This window comes from Tenrec ecaudatus, chromosome 3 (assembly GCF_050624435.1).
Source record: "Tenrec ecaudatus isolate mTenEca1 chromosome 3, mTenEca1.hap1, whole genome shotgun sequence".
Classification (NCBI taxonomy): domain Eukaryota; kingdom Metazoa; phylum Chordata; class Mammalia; order Afrosoricida; family Tenrecidae; genus Tenrec; species Tenrec ecaudatus.
Window position 1 is genome coordinate 154,732,051 of NC_134532.1, and position 26,269 is coordinate 154,758,319.

Here is a 26,269-nt window from a genome sequence, read left to right on the forward strand (position 1 = left end):
TTGCCGAATGGAATTAAATAGACCATGTCTGTAGAAAGAGACTATGAAGAAGTTCAGTAACATGAGTACAAAATCGGGGTCTTCTTTGGAATAGACCAGCTATTACTAGGATATACCTACAAATTCAAGTTGAAGGTGGAGAAAAGTTTAAAAGTTAACAAAAGTCAAAATACCATCATAACTTTAAAGATTATCTCAAATATAAATTTGATTCAATATCATAAGACCAGATAACATGTGAACTGATGTCAAGGACATCATATATGAAGGAGAAAAAAAAGGCTATTAATGAGAGAGTGAAGAATGAAGTGAAGACCAAAATAGATGTCATATGAGACTAGACACTATTTACACAAACAATGGAGCTTGTTTTAGAGCAAAATGTTCAACGCTCATTCACAGAGACAGAACCATGCCTACCAGACTAAAACATGTTTAGAGGAAACCTTAAAGGGAATTAAATATTAAGTATGTGATGGCCTGGACCATCGTTCATTAGTGTTGTTGCTAGGTGCCATCAAGTCTATTCTCAATCACAGCAACCACATGTGCAAAACAGAAGGAAACACTGCCCAATCCTGGGCCATACCCACAATTGTTCCTATGCTTGAACCCATTTTTGCAGCCACTTTGTCAACCCAAATCCCTGAAGGTGTTCCTCTTATTCACTGCCCTCTATTTTATCCAGGACATCATTGTCCTTCTTCAGGGACTGGTCTCCACTGACATGTCCAAAGCATGTAAGAGGGAGCCTCGCCATCCGTGCCTCTGGAAGCAAAGTGAGAGATCCAAACCAAAGTCCACTGACCCCCATTTCCATAACACCGAGAAAATAGTCATCTGCTTTTTCTCACAATAGGGTGTTTCAGCATTACAGCCTTAAGTCCACAAGGGTGTGTCTGTTCCTTAAATCTGCTACAAGTGAGTTTGAGGTAAATGCTAAGATATCCAAATCAAATCCTGTAAAAGCCTATAAATAATGTTATCTGCCCGGTAAGGAGAGTCTAAAGTCCCAGTAGTCTATAGCGCATTACTTGGATCACTTAGAAGATAAGGGATGGGCAGAAACTAGGTCAAAAGTGACCAATTAGGAACATAGTACTGAGCAAATTATGTCCGTTTAGGTTCTAAACAAGAATTGTTAAGCATTTCCCACCCACAATAGGAGGTTGTTCCACATGATTTAACCACCAACTGAAGCCTAATCTCCGCCTCTGAGACACAACTGTTCCCTTCCTCCCATCTTGGCCTGAAATTCCATTAAAGTTTACCACCCTTGTAGGAGTGTCTATTGTTTGGGGGCGACCTTAGCACAATGTTGTGTGGCAGCAACTGAATTTTATTCTTGATCAACACCCTCCTCCCCCATCCAATCTTAAGAAACTGATTCCAACTGAAGTGAGGTCTCCACTATCAAAATGTTAAAACATTTTTAAGATGTGCATATGAAACAGCAATATAGAGTTTATGAGCTCTAGCAGGTTGACTACCTCATTACTTGGGAAACCAAATTAGAACATTAATTGATCTGAGAACAGAAGATCATTACAACTTGGTGTGCAACCTTAAGTATTAGACTCAAAATATTTGTCTTTCTGTGATTGATTAATTTCATTTAACATAAAGCTTTTCAAGTCCATCCATGTCATGAGGTGTGACATAGTTTTATCACTACTTTTAGGGACTCATAGTATCCCATTGTGTGTATGTTCCAGAGTGTATTTATCCTTTCATCTACTGATGAGTATTTAAGCTGTTTCCAGTTTCTTGCTGGTATGAACTGTGCTGCAATGAACATGAGAGAACATAAGTCTGCTCAAGTTATTCTCTTTTTCCTTGGGGTATATGCCCAGCAAAAGTGTTGTTGAGACATATTATATTTCTATTCTCAGTTGTTTTAGGTAGCACCATAACTATTTCTGCAATGATTATACATATTTGCAAACCCACCTGCAGAGTATAAGAGTTCAAATGTTTTCCACCCTCTCCAACATTTGTTGTTCTCTGTTTGTTTTGTTATTTTTTAAATTGGGCTACTATTGTGAGTGGTGTATCATTATTGTTTTGATTTGCATCTCTCATATTGCTTTACAATCTGGGATTTATTTATAATCATACTAATTTCTTCATGTATTTATTAGCCATTCATAGCCATTAAAGATTGCCTCTTGTAAATACCTATTCATGTCTTTTTCTCAGATTTTAATTGGATTAATTTTTCTTATTGAAGTGTAGAGTTCTATAGATTTTGGTAATTAATCCTTTGTCTATTGCTTAAGGTTTTTTCCCAATCCAATCATTTTACTCTTTTGATAAAGTTTTTGATGTGCACATTTTTAGTATGTCTCAATCATCTACTTTGTCTTTCACTGTGTACTTTCTTCCTTTCTTAAATTTGGTGGTCGATATATGTCCTACAATAGGGCTCTTAAATAGAACTATTATCTCAAGTTTCTCATTAATTATTCTTATTACTCTGGGATTTAAATTGAGGTTACTAATCCACTTTGAGTTCATTTATTGTTCAAGGATCCATCATCATTATTCTGAAGATGGAGATCCAATAAGTCCAGTACTATTTGTTGAAGAAGATAACCTTTTCCCACTTAATATTGTTTGGTCCTTAGTAAAAACGCAGTTGCCTGTAGGTAGATGCTCTTATTCCAAGCCTTCTATTATGTTCTTTTGGTCTATATATCTATCATTGTACCAGTACCAGGCTGTTTGAACTAATGTGGCTGTGTAGTAGGTATTGAGATCAGATCATACAAGGACTTCTTCTTTATTCTTCTTTTAAAAATGTTCTTTGCTTATCATTTACCTCTTCCTTCTCCATATGAAGTTCCTAATTAGTGTCCATTTCCTTAAAAACAAGTTGGGAGAGTTTATCAAGATGGTTTCCAGGTATAATCAACCACCTGGCACTCCTGCTGTTAGATCCAAAAATTCAGAGGTAAGTAGACCAATACTTGGAGACAGAGTGCTAAGAACAGATTCAGTGTACTAGGATCTTGGTCAGACCTTCCCCTTTGATTTTCACCCACAAAGTGATTTGAGAACACCCTGAAATACCCTGAGTTAAATGTATCTGCCTTTGGGCTCAGCTAGCCCCTGTCCAAATCCAGCAAGATGGTGTCTGCCATCCCTTCCTGTACCCTAGACTCACAGCGAGCAGTAATTTTCCCTGTTCACAATCCCAGGCTCACAGGGAGCATCCAAGAGATAACCATAAAGCCTCACATCAGAGTTCCCCTCTCTGCTATCTCTCCTGCACCTGTAGTCCAGGAATTTGCAATTCCCCTCCCCAACCAGGAACAGAGGGACTAGATAGGCCATCCCATTTCTGCTTCTCCCCTGCTCCATGCCTGCTAATGTGGGTAATGAAAGATTATTAGGCAATAATGTGCAGCAATTAAAGAGAAACTGGGATATTTACCTGTGACAGAACGCAGTTCCTTGGAACACAACTGAGTGCTGGCAGGATAGAGCCACGAGTGACATGAGACTGCAACTGTGGTGAATTCAGATCCAGTCAATCCCAAACCCTCTCCACTAATCTGGTCCCCCTTCCCTGGGGGACAGTGTGGCTTAGTCCCCATACCAGGGCACCCCATTATAAAAAGGAAAAAAAATTTTTTTTAAAATAACAACCAGTCTGTTGTCCTTTGTGTAATTTTGAATGTAAGCCTGCAGAACTCTGTCCATTAACATAGAATTAACATAACAAGGTAACCAGAAGCCTAATATCCAGCCTCAAATTTTACCATAACAAAATTGGAAAAGCCAATAGGTTCTAATAGTCACAGCCCAAAGCCAAAACTAGTTCTACCAGTTTTGGGCTCCACAGAGAGTCTTTAAAGGGCTGTAAGTTGTGGCCAGACAGTTTAAACCAGGCCTGTGCCAGTGTTGCAGCCTGCTTCAACCAGCAAAAGGCAAGCCTACAGTCACCTGGCTCAGCCCAAACACTGAGGCCCCTCAATACTGTCAGCCACTGAGTCACTGTGGTTCCCTGCCTCCATAGCAGTCCACCCCACCACCATATTAGGCCACAGATAGTCCTCAAAAACACTCTTAGCAGTCACACAGAGAAAGAGCTCAAGGACCCTTTGTCTCCCGGAAACATGGTTCCCAGTTCTCTCAAAATGACACACAAACATGCCACAAAACCCTCAACAAGAAAACAAGAAAGACAAAACACAACAGCAGAGTTAACAACACTCCCAGAAGAATCAGAAGTGAATCTACCACAAAAAGAAATCTTCAGAAGGCTGCTTGGAGTAATACAGGAGATGAGAGAAGCAACACAGAATAAGGACACAATGATAGAGGAGATGAAGTCCACAAGAGAGGGGATGAAGTCCACACATCAAAGGGAAACTCAAGAGCTAATGGATGAAGTAACAGAAGCAAAACACAAAATCACGGATCTCACAGACTAGAGGCAGAAAATCATACCAGCGATCTCGAGGACAATCGGGCAGACTTCAACAAATGAGAGAGACAATCAAACAAGATAATCAGAGGCTTAAGAAAACCTGAGATCAATGATAAATGCTATGAATATGAACAATATTCGAATAACTAATCTACTAGAACAAGACACAGTGAAGAAGCCAACAGCTAAATTAGCAAGGAAATTTCAGGAAGCAAACTTCCCCACCTTAATGAATGAGAATCAGACACTCATAAAGGAAGCAGAGAGGACACAAATTAGACTAACCCTCAGGAAGAACTCACCAAGGCACATAATATTTTAATTATCCAACTCTGAGGAAACAGAGAAAATTTGTAAGAGCAGCAAAAGAAAAAAAGGCAGTCATATACAATGATGCTCACATAAGAATATGTTCAGACCTATCAGCATATACCATGAAGAGGAGGAGAGAGTGGAGTAACATCTTCCAAAAGCTGAAAGAAAAAAAACACCAACCCAAGATTCCTCTACCCTGCCAAATTATCTATTAAGATAGATGACAAGGTAAGAGTCTTACAGAACAAGGAAAAACTCAAAGAATACATCATAAGACACCCAACCCTGTAGAAAATCCTTACCAACGCACTATGGTCAGAAGACCAACATCCACCAAGCACAAGCAAGAGACTACAATTTAGCCCAACTCCACCCAGAATCATCAAGCCGAAAACAATTACCGAGATAACATAACTTCAGAGGGAAAAGAAGGCAAGAAAGAAGCCCCACACGCAAACATAGCACCCTATTTTGAAGGGAGGTAGGAAAACACCCAACACAAAAAGTATGAGATGACAACAATGAATCCACAGATGGTGATAATAACTCAATGTTGTCAAGTGCCTCAACTTGGCCATTAAAAGGCAAATGTTAGCAGACTGGCTCAGAAAACATAACCCATAAATCTGTTGCCTGCAAGACACATCTTAAAAGGCAGGGGTGGAGGGAGTGATGATGGCACTGGGGGGATAGGGCACTAACACACCCAGTGGGAGAGTCTTGGTTACGTCACCACAGAATTAGGAGTGTGCATGCAGGCAGACCACACCATGGTGCACCAAAAGTTAAGGACAAAGTAACTACATGGAGCAACTAAGAAAAAAAAAGTGGGCTACAGAGCCAAACTAACCCCCTACCTAGAAGTATGTGCTATAGAAGACAACACTAAATCTACAGTTTAGTGAGAGGAACAGCATGCCATGCCCACCCGGAAGCAAAGGAGAAGGAAAAAGAGAGATTGAAGGTCTAGATCCCCTAGTAGCACACCAAGACTGGAAGGTGACATCCCTGCACAGAGCTGCTAAGGCACAGAGAATACTGTAGGGCCAACCACAGCTCAGGACATAATATCCCCTCACTGGAGGATACTGCAACAGAAGACCATACTGGGACCACTGGTCTGAACAACCCACAGAGGGGAAAACCAAGAAGGGAACATAACAGATCAACAACAGGAACAAAGTAAAGTCAAAAAGGCCCTGAGGAGCCTCCAAAATAGTCTTCCGGCTAGGAGGGGAAGCTCCTGGAACCCTCCAGTATCAGTGGTGAGATAGTCATAAAGGTCAGTGGACAGACCTGAAATTATGTGTGTTTTTTCCCTAGTTATTTTTATCTACCCCCCTTTTTATTCAATCTTTTGTTTTCTTTCTGTTTTGTCTCTGTTATTGTTGGGTTTGCTTACCTTTATAAGATCAGCAGGTCAAGAAAGCTCAAAAAGAAGGCAAGAGCACTGATGGTTCCCAATGGCCTTAGGAAGAGTCGGAGGCGGGGGAAGGGAGTGCTGAGCAAACAATGCCCTAGCCAGTGGGACAACAAGGAAATGAAAATGAACCAGGAAAAGGACGTAGAGATCCTGGGGGTGTTGAAGCAACAGCAATCTAGCTGAGAAGAATTACTAAGAGGCATAAGAAGGTCAAGCATAATGGTGGGGCAGGAAGAAGGTAAAAGGAAACAAAGGAAAGATCTATGAAGCAAAACTATGGATATGTTTATATGTTACATATAAACATAGGTGTGTACATATGTAAATACATTAAGTCATAAAAATGGAGATATTGGCCTATGCACATCTATTTATATGACAATACACTGGGGTAGTAGATGGACTTTGGGCCTGGTCCTCTGTTCAAGCCCTCCCTCAACATAAGAATACTTTGCTCAAACAACCTGGCATTCTGTGTTGCTTATCCTCCTGGCCTGATCACTGAAGACAAAATAGATGCATAAGCAAATGTGGTGAACAAAGTAGATGGTGCCCGACTATCAAACGATATAGTGTCTGGGGTCTTGAATGCTTGAAGTTAAAAAAGTGGCCATCTAGCTAAAAAGCAACAAGCTCACATGGAAGAAGCACACCAACCCGTGCCATCATGAAGTGTTGATGGGATTAGTTAAAAGGCATCAGAAGACCTAAACCAAACAAACACTTTTGAAAACAAGGGGTATCTGAGAAGCGACCCAAAACCTATCTGTAGACAATGGGACATCCCTCATAGAAGGGTCACAAGGAAGTGAGTCAACCAGCACTGCTGAAACATACAACTTACCTCTAGTTCTTTAATTCTTCCTCTCCCCCACCATCATGACCCCAATTCTACCTTACAAATCCGGCTAGACCAGAGCATGTACATTGGTAAAGATAAGAGCTGGAAACACAGGGCGTTCAAGACAGATAAACCCCTCAGGACCAATAATAAGAGTAGCAATACCAGGAAGGGAAGGGAGAGGTGGGGGAAGAAAGGAGGAACCAATCACAATGATATACATATAACCCCCTCCCAGGGAGGCAGACAGCAGAAAAGTGGGTAAGGGGAAACCGGTCAGTGTAAAACATGAAAAAATAATAATTTATAAATTGTCAAGGGTTAATGGGGGAAGGAGGGGTAAAATGAAAGGCGGATACCAAGGGCTCAAGTAGAAAAAATATATTTTGAAAATGACGGTGTTAACATATGTAAAAATGTGCTTAACACAATGGATATATGTATGGATTGTGATAAGAATTGTATGAGCCCCAAATAAAATGATTTTTAAAAGTCCTAATAAAAAATGACTTAAATTGGACTAATAGTTGAAGTGCTGATAGAACAGGCTTAAAATTCATAATTCTGCTGAAAAGTACTTTGTTATTTTAATTACTTTTGGGTGTTTTTTCCCTACATCCAGTAAAAAATATCTTCCATTTGATTTTTTTTACTTCTATTCCCTGAAGATGATTTATTTGTCTGACTCAAAATGCCCAGGATGTTGACTTACAGAACAGTATAAACCCTTTCCCAGGTCCCCAGTGATACTAGTATCTAAAGAATTGTATAACTGTTGGGGGGAGATCATTAGGTCCTAACTTAAAACTGACAGCTTATTTTAATCTTTATTAATGCCATGAACCACTAATGATATCCTTTTTCTCATCTTATTTTTGAAGACAATGACAAAACTACTAAAATATAATTTAGGATATTAAACCAAATAAATCTATTTTTTTACTAGGATGTTCAATTTATAAATCAGGTGTAATCATTTAGGTAAAAAAAAGTTCCCTGAAATTTCTTTTATTTTCTAAAAGCCTATGGTGTGTTTCTGCTTGAATTTAACTCACCTAAATGTGTTATCAAATTAGAAAATGGCCCTCAGTTACTTAAATTTAAGTATGTTATACTTACAATAATTGGATAATTGCTCCTTATGAGTATTTTCTAAGAGAACAGTGCACTATTGTGTGAAACTAATTGTCACAAACTGGAAAAGAACACATTTTTCTGAAATATTTCCTTTGTACTTTACATTTTTTTAAAAGAATTGGATTAGATTTGGAATTTTTTAATCCATCAAAACCAATCATTTTTAAAACATAAATTAATTTGATGTTACCAACTCCCTTGATTTTTAAATCTCAGAAAATGTCTGTAAATTTTTACTTATTATTTATAAATAAATCAATTGAATAAGTACTTATGGAAATAAACAGTTTCTCTGTTTTAGTGGCCTGTGAGTTCCTGGTACAATAGTGTTAAGAGGTGACAGAAGGAAAAAGAATGTCCAATAACTTTCTTACACTATGAAAATATGAAAGAGATCCAAAATGCCAAAACCAAATTCAGTGCCATTGTGGCAATGCCAACTCATGGTGACCCTATAGGACAATGGTTCTCAACCTTCCCAATGCCGTGACCCTTTAATACAGTTCTCATGGTATGGTGACCCCCAGCCATTAAATTATTTTCATTGTTACTACATAACTGTAATTTTGCTACTGTTATAAATTGTAATGTAAATACCTGATATGCAGGATATATTTTCCTTGTTACAAATTGAACATAATTAAAGCATAGTGATTAATCACAAAATATGTAATTATATATTGTGAAATATTTATTTCTAGTTACAAAGAAATGAAATTTTGTCTTGAAGCATGGTGTACCATGAGTAACAATCTTCATGCCGGATACTGTATGTGGACATATCTGCATGTGGGCAGACCCGCCTGGAGACGCCCAGAGGAGTGGAGTCTCGGTTCCTAAGACCATCGGAAACATGTTTTCCGATGGTTTTAGGCGAGGGTCGTTTGACCCCCTGGTGAAAGGGTCGTTCACGAACCACAGGTTGAGAACCGCTCCTATAGGAAAGGTAGAACCGTCTCTGTGGGTTTCCAATGTTGTTCCTCTACGGGAGTAGAAAACCCTGCTTTTTCTCATGCAGTGCAGTTGATGGTTTCAAACTGTGGACTTCCTGGATCACAGAGCCCAACATGAAACAACTACACCACCAAGATTCCTGATGTAAGAGGTAAGATTATAGAAATGCACCCTGAATCATATCCAAACTGTAGGCTGTGGAAATATGGTTGATATTTATGCCTAAACGTAATTTATGCTTCTATTTAATATTGGGAAAATGACATGAGTAGTTCATTCATGACTTCTAACTCAACTCTTGCTTAGGTCGTCGCTAGGCGCTATTGAACGGATTCTGACCCATGGCACCTTTGTCACCACAGACGGGAACAGTGTCTGGTCTTGTGTCGTCCGCACAGTTGTCCCTGTCCTTGAGTCCATTGTAGCAGTCATGTGTCAATCCATGTCATCAGGGACTTTCCCTGTGTCATCCTTCCTTTTTTTTTTTCAAAACCATTTTATTGGGAGATAGTCCATATATCATTTCATGTTCAACCCCATCAAGAAGTATTGTACAGGGTCCGCCCACGCTCCGCACGCGCCCGCAGGGGGGACAGGACGAAGGACGAAGTTGGAGCGGCCTGAGGGAGCGGAGTTCGCAGCCGGAGGCACGCGGGACGGGCCCGGGGCTGCGGGAAGATGTTGGGCGTAGCGGCGGGGATGACCAACAGAAGACAGCCCCATTCAGTTTGTTGTGATGGGATATGTCATGTAGCTTCTGGAAAACTCCACTGCACACTTCTGAGAGAATGAGAATAAAGATGGAAGAGACACGCACCTTACCATTCTTCCCACTCACGACAACTGAAAACAGCGTGCTCACATATTGAAAAACAAAACAAAAACGCCGAAGATTCTGCAAAGTAGAGAGAAGAAGGCAGACACCAGAGATCTGGGGGCACAATGAACGAAAGTGTGGTGAGTTCCCTGAGCTCCAACTCCCAGAGGCAAATAATGAAGGAAGTGGTCAGAATACTGCCACTAAACGCCAAGTCCTAATAAAAATGAAAAAAGGAGGAATCGACTTAAATTATAACTGGCTTATTCAGTCATCAGGAGGGAGCGCTATCAAAAGTTGGGGACTGTTTGTTTATCTCCAATTTGGAGCTGAAGAATCTCACCACCCAGAGGTGACAACAGGTATAGACAAAGCCCCAACAAAAGCCCTTTCTGTAGTCAAAGGGTCGGGAAACGGCAGTTTACCATGACTGAAAATTTTAGACAATAGCCAAATCCAGGCTGACCTTGTGCCATATGCCAGCAAGTCCCAGTAATGAACTCAGATTTCCATTCTCACCAAACCAAGCTCACTGCCGTGGAGTCAGTGCTGAGTCCGCGTGTGCCCCGTGGGTTTCCAAGACTGACTGTTTGCACAAACAGAAAGCCCCGTCTCTTTCCCTCGGAGCTGCTGCTGGCTTCAAACTGCTGCCTCTGTGGATCACAGAGCCCTGTGTCACTACTACACCCCAGAGCACCATTTTACTAGGCTTTACTAAACTGCTCCCCAAATCTCTGTCCCCATGGTAACAGAGGAGGTCAAGGAGGAAGCTAACTCTTCCATCCCTACTAACTAGTAACTATATAATCTCCACCATAATATCAGTGGAGACTATAAAACGGAGAGCCGAAATCCCCATACTTGGCCAGCAGAAACAAGAAGCCCCCCTGTGAGGTGTGTCCACAGAAGCTAAATGGGGAATGTGGACTTGTGTCTCCACCTGGCAGTAATGGGGCTGTGCCCTGCTAGAAAGGAAAAGAGGAATCTAGTTCAAACAGAAGGTTCCAGTAAGACCCAGAGTCTCATAACCTAGTACACTTAGTACAGAACTGTCCGGGTTTCCCTGAAATATCATTCACACCAAGAACCAGGAAACTGAGTGAAAAAAAAAAAACAAAAACAGACCAGTATATAGATAATACCAAGGTGTCAGAGATTCTTGAATTATCTGACACACATTTTAAAGCACGTGAAGAATGTGCAGTGCGCAACTTCAAAATACTAGAAACAAATGAATAATCCTCACAAATAAATAGGAAATTTCCATTAAAAAGAACCTATAAAGAAGAAGCAAAAGGAATCTTACAACCAAAAAATAGAATGGCCAAAATGGAAGACTCGGGGTGGGGTCAGCAGAATCATGGGGAGGCAGAGAAAAGAATCCTGTAACTGAAAGAGAGAAAAAAAATTTTAATCCAAGGAAAAAAATAGACTGTGGTAGGGAGAGAACAGCGCCTCCAGGATCTGTGGAACTAGAAGAAAATAACTGCCCTTCCTATCATGGGTGTCCTGGAAGGACAGGAGAAAGAGTCTGTGGCTTAAAGGCTTACGAAGAGTTAATGGCTGATGGTGTCAAGCTACAGGAAAGTCAGTTGGTAGAACCGATCACAAAGACCGTTTTCCACACCCTTCTTTGCAACCAGTCTCGCTCTCCAGAGAACAGAAGAGAGTGATAAAAATAAAACAAGACATATTCGAACAATTAGTCTGTTGGAATAATGGACCCTGCAGACACCAGTCTCTGCCACCCAAAGACCAGACTAGATGGTGCCCAGCTGTTCTAAAAAGGAGCATATTAGGAGTTCCTAGGGAAGGGAGTGCTGGGGTGATTGTGGAGCAAAAGCATACCAAGACCAGGCTTACTGGCTGGATAGAGATCGGTGCAAAACTGCGTTCCTCGGGCAACTTTCTGGTCTGAAACAGACCGCAGCCCTCATTAGACTAATAAAGCATTTAGGATAAAAACGTCCTTAGCAGTGCCCCACGGACAGAGTTCATAGGCTTAGAAAAGGAGGAGGAACAGAAGTGGGTACCCTGAGAGGATTGCCGTCTGGGTGAGTTTAAATAACACGTATATGAATCATTGAATGTAAGACTGATCATCTATCTGCTCCGTAAACCTCGCCTAATTCACAATAAAAGGTTAAAAACCCAGCTGAAACTACCCTAAAAAAAAAAAAAAAGTATTGTACAATTGCTACCACAATTAGTTTCAAAGCATTCTTTTCTTTCCTGAACGCCTTGATATCTGCTTCCTTTTTTCCTCCCACCTCCCCGCCCCCCCCGAAACCCTCATTCTACTTGCTGTCCCTATCAGTTCGTCATTCCTGGGTTTCATTTACTGAAAAACATAACAAAAATGATTGAGCCCATTTTTGTAGTCACTGTCAGTCCTCTTTTTCATTAATCTTCTACTTTAACAAGAATGCTTATTTTGTTATCCAGAATGACAAAATAAATGGCTTTGTGGAGGATCTAGGTTTCGTCTTTTGTTTAGGCACAACTGCAGTCTAAAGTGCCTATTCTTTGACTAAAATTACTGCCATTAGAAACCATTTCCGTGGCAACAACTGAAACACAAAAAGTTGGTCTCTGGTTCTAATGGTTGAAGACAAGTTAATAGTCTCACGTAACCCTATATTTCCATCATGTTGCTATTAAAACACAAATTAACTTTATAAACATGATATCCTTTTCCACAGACTGTTTTCTCCTGATAACATATCCAACAAACTTGAGACGAAGTCTTGCTATTCGAACTTTTAAGTAGGCGTGTGTGTGTGTGTGTGTGTGTGTGTGTGTGTGTGTGTGTGTGTGTGTGAAGGAAGCTGGAAAAGTTCATGCCAAAATGGAATTGAAAGTTTGTGGATTTTTCTATAACCTTTCTGAAGCCCCGTCGTATATCACATATACAATGCTTTAGCCTTGCACCCTAAGATTTATAGATCAGGTAACAGAAAGAAAGCAGTTAAGTGAGAGTACTGACAATAAAAATATTTTCAATTTGGAGTAAGAAAACTCCTTTTCAACTGACTGATCAATTACATTTTATTAGATCGCGTTATGGGAAGTAATTCCATTACATGTGAGCTCATGATATTATATTACAGGCAGCCTGCAAACCATGCATATCAGTTCCTACTGTGTCTTTGAAGAACCGGTGGGTAATTCAGAACAGGTGCTTGCAGTTATTGTGCCCCTACTTTCGTGCAAGAAATACACTCTCAAGACTCAGTAGGTTAAGTACTGGGCTTCTAACTGAAAAACTCAGCCCTATGAATCCACCAACTGTGCCCTGGAGAAAGATGAGGCAGTCTCTTTTGTAAAGATTTACAGCCTTAGAAACCTTAGAGAGCATTCGACTACTTCCTATGTGGTTACTGACTTGGAATTGACTCCAAAAGGGTTGGTTTGGTTTGGTTTGGCATAGATTTGTACAAGAAAAGGCTTGTAGACTTTTTCAATTACTCTTTTATTATCATTTTATTGGGAGCTCTTATAGATATCTTTCCATAGGTTCGTCACATCAAGCAGTATTGTACACTTGTTACCACAATCAGTTTCAATTTTTTTTTCTTCTTGACCTCCTTGATATCCACTCCCCTTTATTCCTTCCCTCCCTCCTTCTCCCCCATGAATATTATATATATGTAGCCATATCTTATACTATCTAATATATCCATTCACTTAAAATTATGTTGTTCACTCCCCTCAAGTGGAGTATACAGTCATCATTGCTATCAGGTCCCTCTTTGCCTCTCCCCCATCTCATCCATACCCACAGGAAACAGTTACTCCAGTTACTTTTTCTTGGGGGGTTAACTACGTTGGCTTTCTGCATCAAATGATCTTAATTTTACCAATGACAGTACATAAGTATAACAAGGTTAATGAGGCAAAACTGAAACCATAACAGTAGAGGGAGGAAATGTTAAAGAACTAGAGGATAGTTATGTGTTTCATCAGTGCTATATTGGACCCTGGATATATCATCCCTTCCTGTTGACCTTCTGTAAGGGACTGATTAGGGGTGTAACACTTATGGTTGTTTGGGATCAATCAAAATGTTATCTGAGAGAAATTACTGAGAGGTGAATGATGAGTAAATATGTAGTAGGGTAGGAGGAAAGAAAAAAGAGGAAAGAAGAAAAAAGAAAACATATTTATATATAGGTAAGTATGTATATATGTAAATATTTAAATATATAAATTCAGGTATGCTTTTTATATATGTAAATACAGCAAGGAAGCATATGGACTTTGGGCCTCTCCTAAAATCTCAACTCCGTACAAGAAGAGTCTCTCAATTATTTAAAAGCTACATATGTTGCAAGGGAAGGTGATGGTGATGAAGAATTTATTGGTTAAATGGTTTCACATGAAGTGAAAATTTATATAATATTAAAGAGCAAATAAAAGTTGTCTGTTAATTGAACATTCATAATTTAGGGACTGAGTGTACACTACATTATAGCACATAATAGTATTCTCTCTCTCTCTCACACACACACACAAGCCCAAACTTACTGCCATTGAGTCTATGCTGACTCAGTAGTCCAATATGACAGGATAGAAATTTTGCAAAAATTGCTACAGCAGTAAATCAACGGTGACCTGCCAGGAATACAAGCCAATTTCAGAAGAGAATGCAGAATGAACGATATCATCGATGAAGTCAAGGGGATGTTAGTTGAAAGGAGATATTGTTACACAGATGTCTGCTTGTACTGACGGATTATGCAAAAGGTTCTGACTATGTGGAATCATTCAATATTTTAGATACCAACAAAATAGAGATGAGATTGTGAATAATGGGTATCAAACAAGATGTGTTCATAAGAAAACTCCATAGATCAAGAGGCCATCCTTCAAACAGAACAAAGGGATACTGCATTGTTTCAAAGTCAACAAAGCTATGTATCGGGGCTGTACCCTTGTGTCATACTTACTCAGTTGGTACACTGAGAAAATGAACAATATGAAGAATAACACAGCATCAGGATTTGATGAAGGCTCATTAACAAACTGTGATAGGCAAATGATAAAACCTTGTTTGCTGAAAGCAAAGGATACTTGAAACACTTACTAATGAAGACTGCAACTCAATGTAAACACAAATTCTCCCGACTAGACCAATAGACAACACCATGGTGAATGGGAAAAGGTTGAAATTGTCAAGGAGATCATTGTACTTGGATTCACAATCAGTGCTCAAGGAAGCAGCAGTCAAGAGATCAAGCATTGTGCAAAATGAAAAGAATTGATGAATTTTACTTACCATGCTACAAAGGATATTGAAATTACCATGAACTTGCAGAACAAGCATAAAGGAGGTCAGTAAATCAGCAGACCCTCGGTGAGATGGACTGGCACAGTGACAGGAACAATGGGCAACGAGGGTTCTGTTGTACGTAGAATCCAGATCCCCAGAGCACATGGGGGCAGATGAAGGGGGAGGAGGAGACAGTGGAGCACGGCCTGGCCCACCGGGCCGTGAGGATGATGTTCCTGATTAGAGCAGCCAGTCCACAGAGAGGACAACATGGCTGGCCCCACTACGAGACAAGATGCCCCTCAGTGACCAATGGCGCTACAGGGGACAGCACAGGAAACACGGTCTGCGAATTGCACCTGCCCTGATCACACCACACCGAAGCAAAGCACTGGGGGAGTGCGGCAGAACAGCAAAGGAATGGAGCAGCAAGGTCCCCACGGAATGCTGAAAGTGGACTTTGGGGCCAGGGCGTGGTGCCCCAACAGACTGGACTGGAAAACACTCCTAAAGGCCAACAAACGATCCTTGAACTACCTACAAGCTTTTCTTTCTTGTTGTGTTTTGTTTTGTTCTTTGTCAGTGGTTTGTTGTTGCTGTTTTGTTGTCTGGTTGTATACTGTTGCTTTGTTTTCCTCTGTCTTGTTTTTGTGCATGTTATTATCTGCACAGGTCTGTCTAAATAAGACAGGCTGGATGAACTATCTGGAGGAAAACAATGGGACCGACAGTTCGGGAGGACTTGGGATAGGGGGAGGTGGGGGGGGGGTGGTAAGGAAGTGGTGCTAACAAACCCAGGCACAAGGGAACAACATGGGATCCAAATTGGTGGTGAGGGGGGAGTGGCAGGCCTGGTACGGAATGATCCAGGGTAAGGTTATGTAAAGAAGAGGTATAGCTGTAACCCAGGTGGGGACGGAGCATGATAGTGGGGTAGGAGGAAAGTCGAGGGAAATAGAGAAAAGAGCTAAGAGACAAAGGGCATTTATAGAGGTCTAGACAAAGACATGTACATGCAAATATATATATATATATGGATGGGGAAATACATCTATGTGTCTATATTTATAGGTTTAGTATTAAGGTGGCGGAAGGACCTTGGGCCTCTACTCAAGCACTCCCTCAATGCATGAATACTTTCTTTTATTAAATTGGCATTATATGATGCTCACCCTCCTGACATAACTGTTGAAGCCAAAGCGGATGAATAAGTAAATATGGTGAAGAAAGCTGATGGTGCCCAGCTATCAAAAGAGACAGTGTCTGGGGTCTTAAAGGCTTGAAGATAAACAAGCGGCCATCTAGCTCAGAAGCAACAAAGCCCACATGGAAGAACACACCAGCCTGGGTGATCACGTGTTCCCGAAGGGATCAGTTATCAGGCATCAAAAAACAAAAAATCATATCATTGGCTGCACACCTCCATGATACGATCGCCGAAGACAAACGGATGCATAAGCAAATGTGGCGAAGAAAGCTGATGGTGCCCGGCTATCGAAAGAGATAGTGTCTGGGGTCTTAAAGGCTTGAAGGTGAACAAGCAGCCATCTAGCTCAGAAGCAACAAAGCCCACATGGAAGAAGCACACCAGCCTGTGCGATCACGAGGTGCCAAAGGGATCAGGGATAAGGCATCATCAAAAAATAAAATCTTACCATAGTGAATGAAGGGGGAAGTGCAGAATGGAGACCCAAAGCCTATTTGGTGGCCACTGGAGACCCCCTCACAGAGGGTACTAGGGGAGGAGTGTGATGTAGCAGTCAGAGTGCGATGTAGCACAGATGAAGAATACAGCTTTTCCCCCAGATCCTGGATGCTTCCTCCCCCCCCCCCCCCAACTACCATGATCCGAATTCTACCTTGCAAGTCTGGATAGAGCAGAGGTTGTACACTGGTGCATATAAGAGCTGGACGCACAGGGAATCCAGGGTGGATGATACCTTCAGAACCAGGAGGTGAGGGGTGATACTGGGAGAGTAGAGGGTGAGTGGTTTTGAAAGGGGGAACTGACTACAAGGATCTATATGTGACCTCCTCCCTGGGTGACAACGGAAAACGGAGAATGGGGTGAAGGGAGACGCCAGACAGAACAAGATATGACAAAATAATAATCTATAAATTATCAAGGGCTCATGAGGGAGAAGGTAGCGGGGAGGGAGGGAAGGGGAAAAAGAGGCCCTGATGCAAAGGGCTTAAGTGGAGAGCAATTGCTTTGAAAATGATTAGGGCAAAGAATGTACTGATGTACTTTATACAATTGATATATGTATAGGTGTGGATTGTGATAAGAGTTGTATGAACCCCTAATAAAATGTTTACAAAAAAAAGAATCCAGATCCCATATCTGACGTTCCTGACTGGGGGCACCTAACAACTAATAATCCTGAAACTGCAACTGTGCCTTTTATGGAACACATTTAAATAGCAGTGATGAGCCCAAATGGAATTGTGGATCTTCTAAGAGAGGAAATGACCCCTCATCTGTATCATCCTCAACACACATGTGCACACACGTACACACACACACACACCTCTAGTGTCAATTTCAATTCATGGCGATCCTATAGAGAACAGCTCCTGTGTGTTTCTAAGACTAACGTTCTATGGAAGCAGTAAGTCTCATCTTTCACCTGTGGAAAGGCTGGTGTGTTTGAATCAATGACCTCATAGCTAGCAGTCCAACACACAGCCCTCTACATCTCTTATTTTTACTGGACTAAGAACAATACTTATTTGCCTCATGAAAGAAGTTATTTCATATCTAACCATGGTTCCTTTCCTCCACATGACAGAGAAATCAATTTTCTGTGATGGGCTGCTATTCAATTTCTGGGTCTGCTGTCATGCAATGTCCCACATGATGTGCTATAAATGTATTTCTCTCTAAATTTAGCCAGTATTCCTTGTTCATATAAATTTTTACTTATTTTTATCTTTCCAATCAATTTCATATAATTATCTAGGTACTTGGAAACACACTCAATCCTGCTGCATACATCATACTGAACAGACATGTCTTATTAAATAAGTATTTAATACATCAGCAACAAGCAAATATGCAGACAAGAAAAATCAATATAAGAAAACTACAGATTATATATCAAAAACAAATTTGGAAAAAGTCTAAAAAGCTGCTTCAGTCTTATAAGTATGTACATGCATTCTCAATCATTAAAAAATTATTTTTTAAAGTGAAGAATCATTAGGAGTCAAAATCTCTGTTTCATCTTCTAGTGGTCTATAGACTAATTTCTCTGTAGGTATCTTGGAAGTGGCTTTTTATCCTCCAAATAATTTGGTTCTTTAAAGGAAATCCTGTTCTATTTTTCCATCTGTCTGGACTTCCCTAAAACAAAAATAACCTTTTCTTTGGGCCTTTCTCCACCAACCTAATTTTATCCCTTTTAATTATTCTAATAGAGGCAATCCTTAATAGCTACTTCATTCTTGTTCAACAGAAGTCTGATATAAAAAATTCTCTTAGAACACAGGTGGAGAAAACTTTTTCTGCCAAAGTCCACTTGTACACTTGGAACATCATTCACAGGCCACACAAAATTGCCAACTTAAAAACTAGCCTGGTATATTAAGCCAAACATTTCATTAGCCCACCCCTAATGTGATGGCTCAGGACAAAGATGATATTTTTTATTCCCATAAATATTTATAGTCTTGGAAATCCACAGGGGCCAAACTAGTCTGTCCTATGTGGGAAGCAGAGAATGGGAAGAGAGTGTATACAGACAAATCCTTTATTCTCATCTATTAAGAAGCCTGGAAGACTGGGTTGCTGGGGTGCAAGGAGGCCTTCACCCCTGTGAGTTGTAGAACACCCCCAATCACATTCTTATAATTAATATTGTTCCCCACTATATCCTCCCGAAATCATGCTACCTTAAAGTTATTTCTGATAAGCAATGGCTGATTGCTCTCTAGCCAGCAGCTTTAACTATAGAGGCAGACAGAGGCTATTGCTCTCTACGCTCTGAAGGCAGCCACTCCCCCTTACCTGCCCCCAGCACTGGTATTCCGTTACTCCTCCAAGGTACTCAGGGACCTTTAGGGTTGGGGCACACTGTGTTACGTACCCGGTTACCTGTAATTAGGGAGTTTGCATGCCCCATAAGCCTTGATTGTAAATATATTCTCTCTCTCTCTGAATGGATCTGGCTCCTGAAATCATGCCCTTAAAGGTGAGCCCTTGCATGCTTTATCTTGTCTGGAGTTTCTTTAATTTACTCCTCAATTATGCAAGCGCCCTTAGGCCCATTCGATGTGGGGGCTGGTTCCCCACATTCCTATAGGGTCACTTTGTGTCAGAATTTATTCCACGGCAGTGAGAATGTGATGGCTGGAACTAATTCTCTTTGTGAGGTTATAGCTAGGATTGATTTTACGGGCCTGATACAACCCAAAGACCAGATGGTCCCCACCCCTGTTCCAGAAGGTACTCCCTGCAAAAACATAAACATGTACATACATGTATATATATGTGCATTTTTACACATACATGTACAGGCACCTTAATTTTTTATGTGGTTTCTTTCTTACTGTGATAGGTAGGTTTATTGTGCCAACCTGGCCAATAGGAACCTTTGGGATTAATCAGGGAAAATAGATAAATGGCTCTACAAGGCCTGTCCATCTCTTCAACAATTCACACTCTCTGGTGGTCAGAACATGCCAGAGGATGTATGCTGCTGCTGCTGCTGTAGCTAGTTCTCTGCCTCAGCCTGTGAGCTACACTACCTGTGGGCCAGGCCAATTGTGTCACTAGAGCTTGAGGTTCTTTTGAGACCTACTTTGCTGTGCTGCTGGTACGCACATCGCTTGAGCTTGAGGCTGGTGGATTAATACTTGCATTGCAAGGGTTTAATATACCATTTGGGTCAGCTTCGCTAAGCTCCTGAGCTACTGACTGTTGGTGACCCACCCTGCTGCTTGCTGCCTGTGGCAGACTCTGCTTGCCTTACCCCGGGACTCTGCTGTCTGCTTCCTTGACCTTGGATCTGGCATCCCACGTGAGTTGTAGAACTTCCAGTGTATTAATTGTTCCATGCAAGCAAGATTAACTGAACCCTCTGTACTGCTGTGTGAACTAATTAGCTGTCATATTCATTCTCAGTGTATAAACCTATCCTCTTAGATATATAAAAAATCCTAAGTGGCCTGATTACGTTTCTCTAGAGAATCCTGCCTAACACACTTACTATATAAAAGAAGGTACCAAAAAGAATTTGTTGATGGTGCACCATGTCAGAAGGTAGCAAACAATCAAGAACCAATGATGGTGAAGGAAGAAGTTCAAAGGGCACTGAATTCATTAGGCAAAAACAAGTTTCCAGAAATTGACGGAATACTAATTTAAATGGTTCAACAAGATGAGGAAATACTAGAAGCACTCACTTACCTATTCCAGGCAATTTAAAAGACAGCCACTTGTCCAAATGACTGGAAGAGATCCATGTTTGTTCCCATTCCAAAGAAAGGTGACCCAACAGAAGGCCTAGCCAGTATCGTTGATATCATACGCAAGGAAAATGTTGCTGAAGACCACCCACCAACAACAATTGCAGCTGTACATTGACAGGGAGCTGCCAGAGGTTCAGATTCAGAAGAGGATGTGGAACAAGGGTTTTCATTGCTGATGTCAGATGGGCCTTGGCACAGAGAATACCAGAAAAAATATTTTCTTGACTATGCCAAGGCATTTGACTGTGTGGACCATAAAAAACTATGGATAACCTTGGAAAGAATGGAAATTCGAGAACACTTCATTTTGCTCATAAAAAACTTGTACATCAATCAAGAGACAATTATGTGAACCAAACAAGGAAATATTGGATGGTTCAAAAATCAAGAAAGGTGTGTGTCAGGGTTGTATCCTCTTACCATGTTTGTTCAATCTGTATGCAGAGCAAATCATCAGAGAAGTTGGCCTATAGGTAAAAGAATGTGGCATCAAAGCTGGAGGAAGGCCTATGAACTATCTGCTATATGCAGATGATACAATGTTGCTTGCTGAAAATGAGAAAGACCTGAAGCACTTGTTGATGAAGAACAAGGATTGAAGCCCTCGGTACGGATTACATTTCAATGTAAGGAAGACCAAGGTCTTCACCACTGGATAAACGGAGAAAAGGTTGAGGCCATTAAGAATTTTGTCTTGCTTGCAGTTATAATCAATGTTTATGGAAGCAGCAATCAAGAGATCAAAATGCATGCTGTCTTTGGTAAATCTGCTGCACAAGATCTCGTTAAGGTATTGGAAAGCAAGGATGTCACTTTTAGCACTAAGGTGTACCTGATCCAAGCCATGGTATTTTCAATTGCCTCATATCCATGTGAAAGTTGGACGTTGAATGAAGAAGACCAACGGAGAATAGATTTGAATTATGGTAAAACGACAAAGCAATCTGTCTTGGAAGAAGCACAGCCAGAGTACTCCATGGAGGCAAGGATGGCAAGACTTACATACTTCGGGCATATTGTCAACAGGGACCAGACCCTGGAGAAGGACATCATGCTTGGTAAGATGCAGTTCAGTGAAGAAGATAAAAGCCCTCAGTGAGATGGATTTACACCCTGGCTGCAACAATGGGCTCAAGCACGGCAACAATTGTAACAATGGTGCAGAACCAATTGCAGTGTTTTTGCTGTGTATAGGGTAGCTATGGGCTTTAACCTACTTAATTGCACCTAACAACAAAGTTTAAAAGGAATAACCCAAGCTCTTTAGTAAGACAACAATAAGATCGCATACAAACAATTGTACAGATGGTGCAGGATCATGCATTCTGTTGTGTATAGGGTCTCTGTGGGTTGGAGGTGACTCAATGGCACCTTAGAACAATTTTAAGAAGATACCCCATGATGTTCTCCATTTTACTCCAGTACATCTCTCCAGTTTTATAGGCTCTACAATTCTAAAATAAAACATGCCTTAATGATGTATCCATTCTGTTTAGTGGTAACACTGTAACTTAGAATAGCTTAAAACTAAAAAGAATCTTTCTCAAGAAATGACTGAACAGCTCCAAAATTTGGAAGAGAAAATTAACCCTTTTCAGAAGGTATGCCAAATCCCAAGTTTGTGTTTACTATAAACCACACTTCCAGATAGGAGAAATTACCAGTGAGTATGAGATGGAAATCTAAATTTTCATATACAAGGAAAGTCTTCTTTTATACTTTTCATCTCTGCATAAAACTTTTCCTTTACGTTGGAAATAATTTACTCTTCTTTTTGTTGTTATTGATTATATTTTATAACTTGTAGGTAACTGGATTAATTATTTCACCATGGCCTAAAATGAGAAATTTGAAATCATTTGTAAGAAGAAAATGTCTGGAACTAAAGCTCAGTTCCACAGAGAAATGTACTTATTCTAATATTTATTTTGCAAGTTCATTGGTAAAATGCCGTTCCTCATAAGCTTCTCACTTATGCAATAGGAAATGGGTGAGGCTTTTTCTTTTTCTTTTTTTTAACATCATTTTATTGGGCCACACAGAAATTTAAAGGGCATAAAGAACAGATAGCTTGACGTTTGCTGAGACAGGGACTGTTAGGATTTGCTGGGCAATAAAACGAGTTTATAAAGGAGAAATTATACTATTTAAAGTTTTTTTCCTGATTTCCTTCATCAGACCCCAAGTTTGTTCTTCTGACTGAGTTTCCAAATGCGCCAAGACTAAGGCCAGTCATTGCCTCTCCAGAGGAGACTGTTCCTGTCTCCTCCTGGACTAGCTCTGTTTAAGGAGAAAGTCCCCATTGCATTCAGTTGCCCAAATATTAAGGCACAGAATCAAATATCCCTCTCTAGTAACATGACTCAAGGAATGCTGTTCAGATCGAGGCTATATTCGCTATTACTGCCCCAAGGACCTTGACACAAATCTTCCCCAGAACACTGTGTTCCACTGCTGTTTCCCAGATTTCCAGCCAGCCCTTAAGTCATAAATCATCTGGCTCTGGCTTGTGTCACAGAGCATGTGATTCAGATTTTGGAATGTGGTTTCTATACGTCCTTTAATCTCCCCTTCTCTAAGAGCATTCATCTCGTTAGGACTCCTCCTTGGGGACTGGGATTCTGTGTGTTTTCAGGGTTGGAACGTGTTTCCTGAAGCATACACTCCCAAGTCACAGCTGACCCCTCTGAACTCTCCCAATTCATGAAAATTGTGTATTGCCACAATCTTGCCATCATTGGGAAGCTGAGTTACTTTATCTTGTGCCTGACAGATTTTGTTTTCTTAGTAGCTTTGGGGGGCTACAGATAAAATCGTACACGCTGCTAAAACTTTCCCAGTTTAGTGTGTAAGGGAGACTAGCTAGTTGAATCTCTAGTACTTGCCCGACCATATAAGTGAACAAACAATTCATGCTTTTTAGTAGGAAAAGCTTTCCTACATGTGTATATTTTCTTTTGCTTAATAGTACTTTAAATTCTATATCATTGGCTAGATTAAGGATATTATTACTAGAATTAACAAATGTCTCATGGAGGACACTTAAGTTATTTCTCAAGCAGCTGAAAATGCTGTTCCACAGTGGACCAGAAATCTATATAAACTTGAGATCTCTGAATGCATTTGAGCTCTCACTTAATTGTACACACTCATCTAAGAACAACTGATTCTTATGTTATGGTCCAGCTCAATACTTGCTGTCAGGACATGATCCCTAAAGACATGGGTGCTATAGTAAATTGTGGTGAAGAAATCAGATGGTGCCCAGTTATCAGAAAGAATACGTCTGAGCATTATACTTCATGATCGATTTTTTCAGTGCCCCTTTGACAAGGAATGCCATGCCATTGTTCTTTTTTGGTCTTACTCCTGGCATAGCAAAGCATGTGGTTTCCTTACTTAAAGTGGCCAATACCAGTCCATTTCAGCTCACTAATGCCTAGGATATCAATCCTCTTAATTCATTCCAGTTCATTTTTATGACTTCTGATTTTCTTAGATTCATACTGCGCACATTCTGAGTTTTGATCATTTGCAGAATTTTGCAGCTGTTGCTCTTGACCTGGAATCACTCCCCATAAACAGACTAAAATCTCAAAGGAGCACTCCCAAAGCCCTTATTCAATTCATGTCACATGATCAACTGCACTCTGTGGAATTAACTCTTCCACATTCACATTCCGAGTGCCCTCCGACCCAACAGACTCATATTCGGGCATCTGAAAATATCTGCTTGGTCTTCGGGGTCTGACAGTGTTTCTAAGCTGTACACAAGGTGGTCAGTGGCTACTTCTTCCTAAGAGGGGAGCTGACTCCTTCTTCATTGTCTGGTCTTAGTCTGGAATTCCTCTAAAACGGTGTACTTGGAGTGACTCTGCTGGCATAGGAAACACCAGCGACATCACTTATAGCATCACCGCCACACACAAGTCGATGCAGTGTGACAAACTGACAGATACGTGGTGGGATATACCTGGTACAAATTTCCTAATTGGACATTTTTAGTGGAGTTTTTACATAGCCCCTGGTGACAGTCCATACACTGGACACTTCTGGGACTTTAGACTCTGACTTTTTTTAAAATCATTTATTAGGGCTCCTACAATTCTTATCACAATCCATCCATCCATCCATTGTGTCAAGCACATATGTACACAGGAAAGACTCTGTCTTTCAAGACTCACAATGTCCTTCATAGGCCACATCGGGACGTAATATTCATACCCTACTAAGTAAATTGGGCTTTAACGTACAACCATAGGACTTAAGGCTGAAACTCCCTACTGTGTGAAGAAGCAGATGACTCTTAACCCAAGGGAATAGAGCTAGCAGACGCTGGACTTTGGTTCAAAGTTCTTGCCTTGAGGGTGCTCAATGGAACAACTACATATTTACTATTTTCATTCCCTACTTGCTTTGACATTTATTAATCTGGTAGGCATATTTCTGCTGATGTGAATGAATATTATTACCAAGCCCTGTTGTTTACATAAATAGTGTCAAGTCACTTAAGAGTTTAATTTGTACAAGTCAATAAGTCATGAATTGTGATTCATAGCTGTCCTGGTATTCGATCCCACTGAGTCAGCTCTAACCCATAGCAATCTTATGCACAACAGAATGAAACACTGCATGATCCTCTACCATCATCACAATTGTCCCCATGTCTGAGTCCATTGACGCAGCCACTGTGTCAACCCATCTCATCCAGAGCCTTCCTCTATTTCATTGTCCCTCCACTTTACCAAATGTGCTGTTCTTCCTCCAGGGACTAGTCTCTCCTGACAATATGCCCAAAGTAAGCTGAAGTCTTGCCATCCTTGCCACTAAGGAGCACTCTGGCCTTTCTTCTTCCACGACAGATCAGTTTGCTCTCTTAGCAGTTCATGGTACACTCAATATTCTTCTCCAGCACACAATTCAAATGCATCTCTTCTTCTACAGTTTTCCTTCTTCAATGTTAACTTTCACATGCATGTGATGCTCTGAAGAACACCATGACTTAGAACAGGCACACCTCAGACCTCAAAGTAACATCCTTGTTTTTCAATCCTCTAAAGAGGACGTCTATAGCAGAACTGCTTAATTCAATACATCTTTTGATCTCTTGACTGCTGCTCCCATGAACATTTGACTGTGGACCCAAGTAAGACAAAATATTTGACAACTTCAACTTTTCTTCATTTATCATCATATCTATTGATCCAGTTGTGAGGATTTTTGACTTCCTTACATTGAGGTTTAATCCATACTGAAGCCTAAAATCCTTCATCAACAAGCGCTTCAATTTTTTTCTTACTGTCAGCAAGCAAGGTTGTGTCATCTGCATACCACAGACTCTTAATAATCCTGTTGCCACATTCTTCTTTATATACTCTAGCTTCTCTGATTATTTGCTCAGCATGCAGATTGAACAAGTGTGGTGAGAAGATACAACCTGACGCAAACCTTTAGTAATTTTAAACCTTGTAGTATTCCCTTGTGATCCCCGTACATGTTTCTTAATGAACATAGGATGTGTTCCAGAATTTCCATTCTTCTTATGGTTAACCGCAGTTTATTATGATCCACACAGTTGAAAGTCTTATGGTCAATGAAACTGA

General features: G+C 40.6%; 1 protein-coding gene across 2 annotated transcripts in view; it reads left to right on the top strand.

Moving 5' to 3' along the window:
• The first annotated feature begins 11,804 nt into the window (after positions 1-11,804).
• The window catches only part of LOC142443631 (UDP-glucuronosyltransferase 2A1), a 98,546-nt gene continuing 84,081 nt past the window's right edge, over positions 11,805-26,269 (top strand). For both annotated transcript variants that reach the window (XM_075544938.1, XM_075544940.1), the window contains exon 1: positions 11,805-11,976. The gene's annotated coding sequence lies outside the window, so the exon portion shown is untranslated. The remainder of the gene's footprint in view (positions 11,977-26,269) is intronic.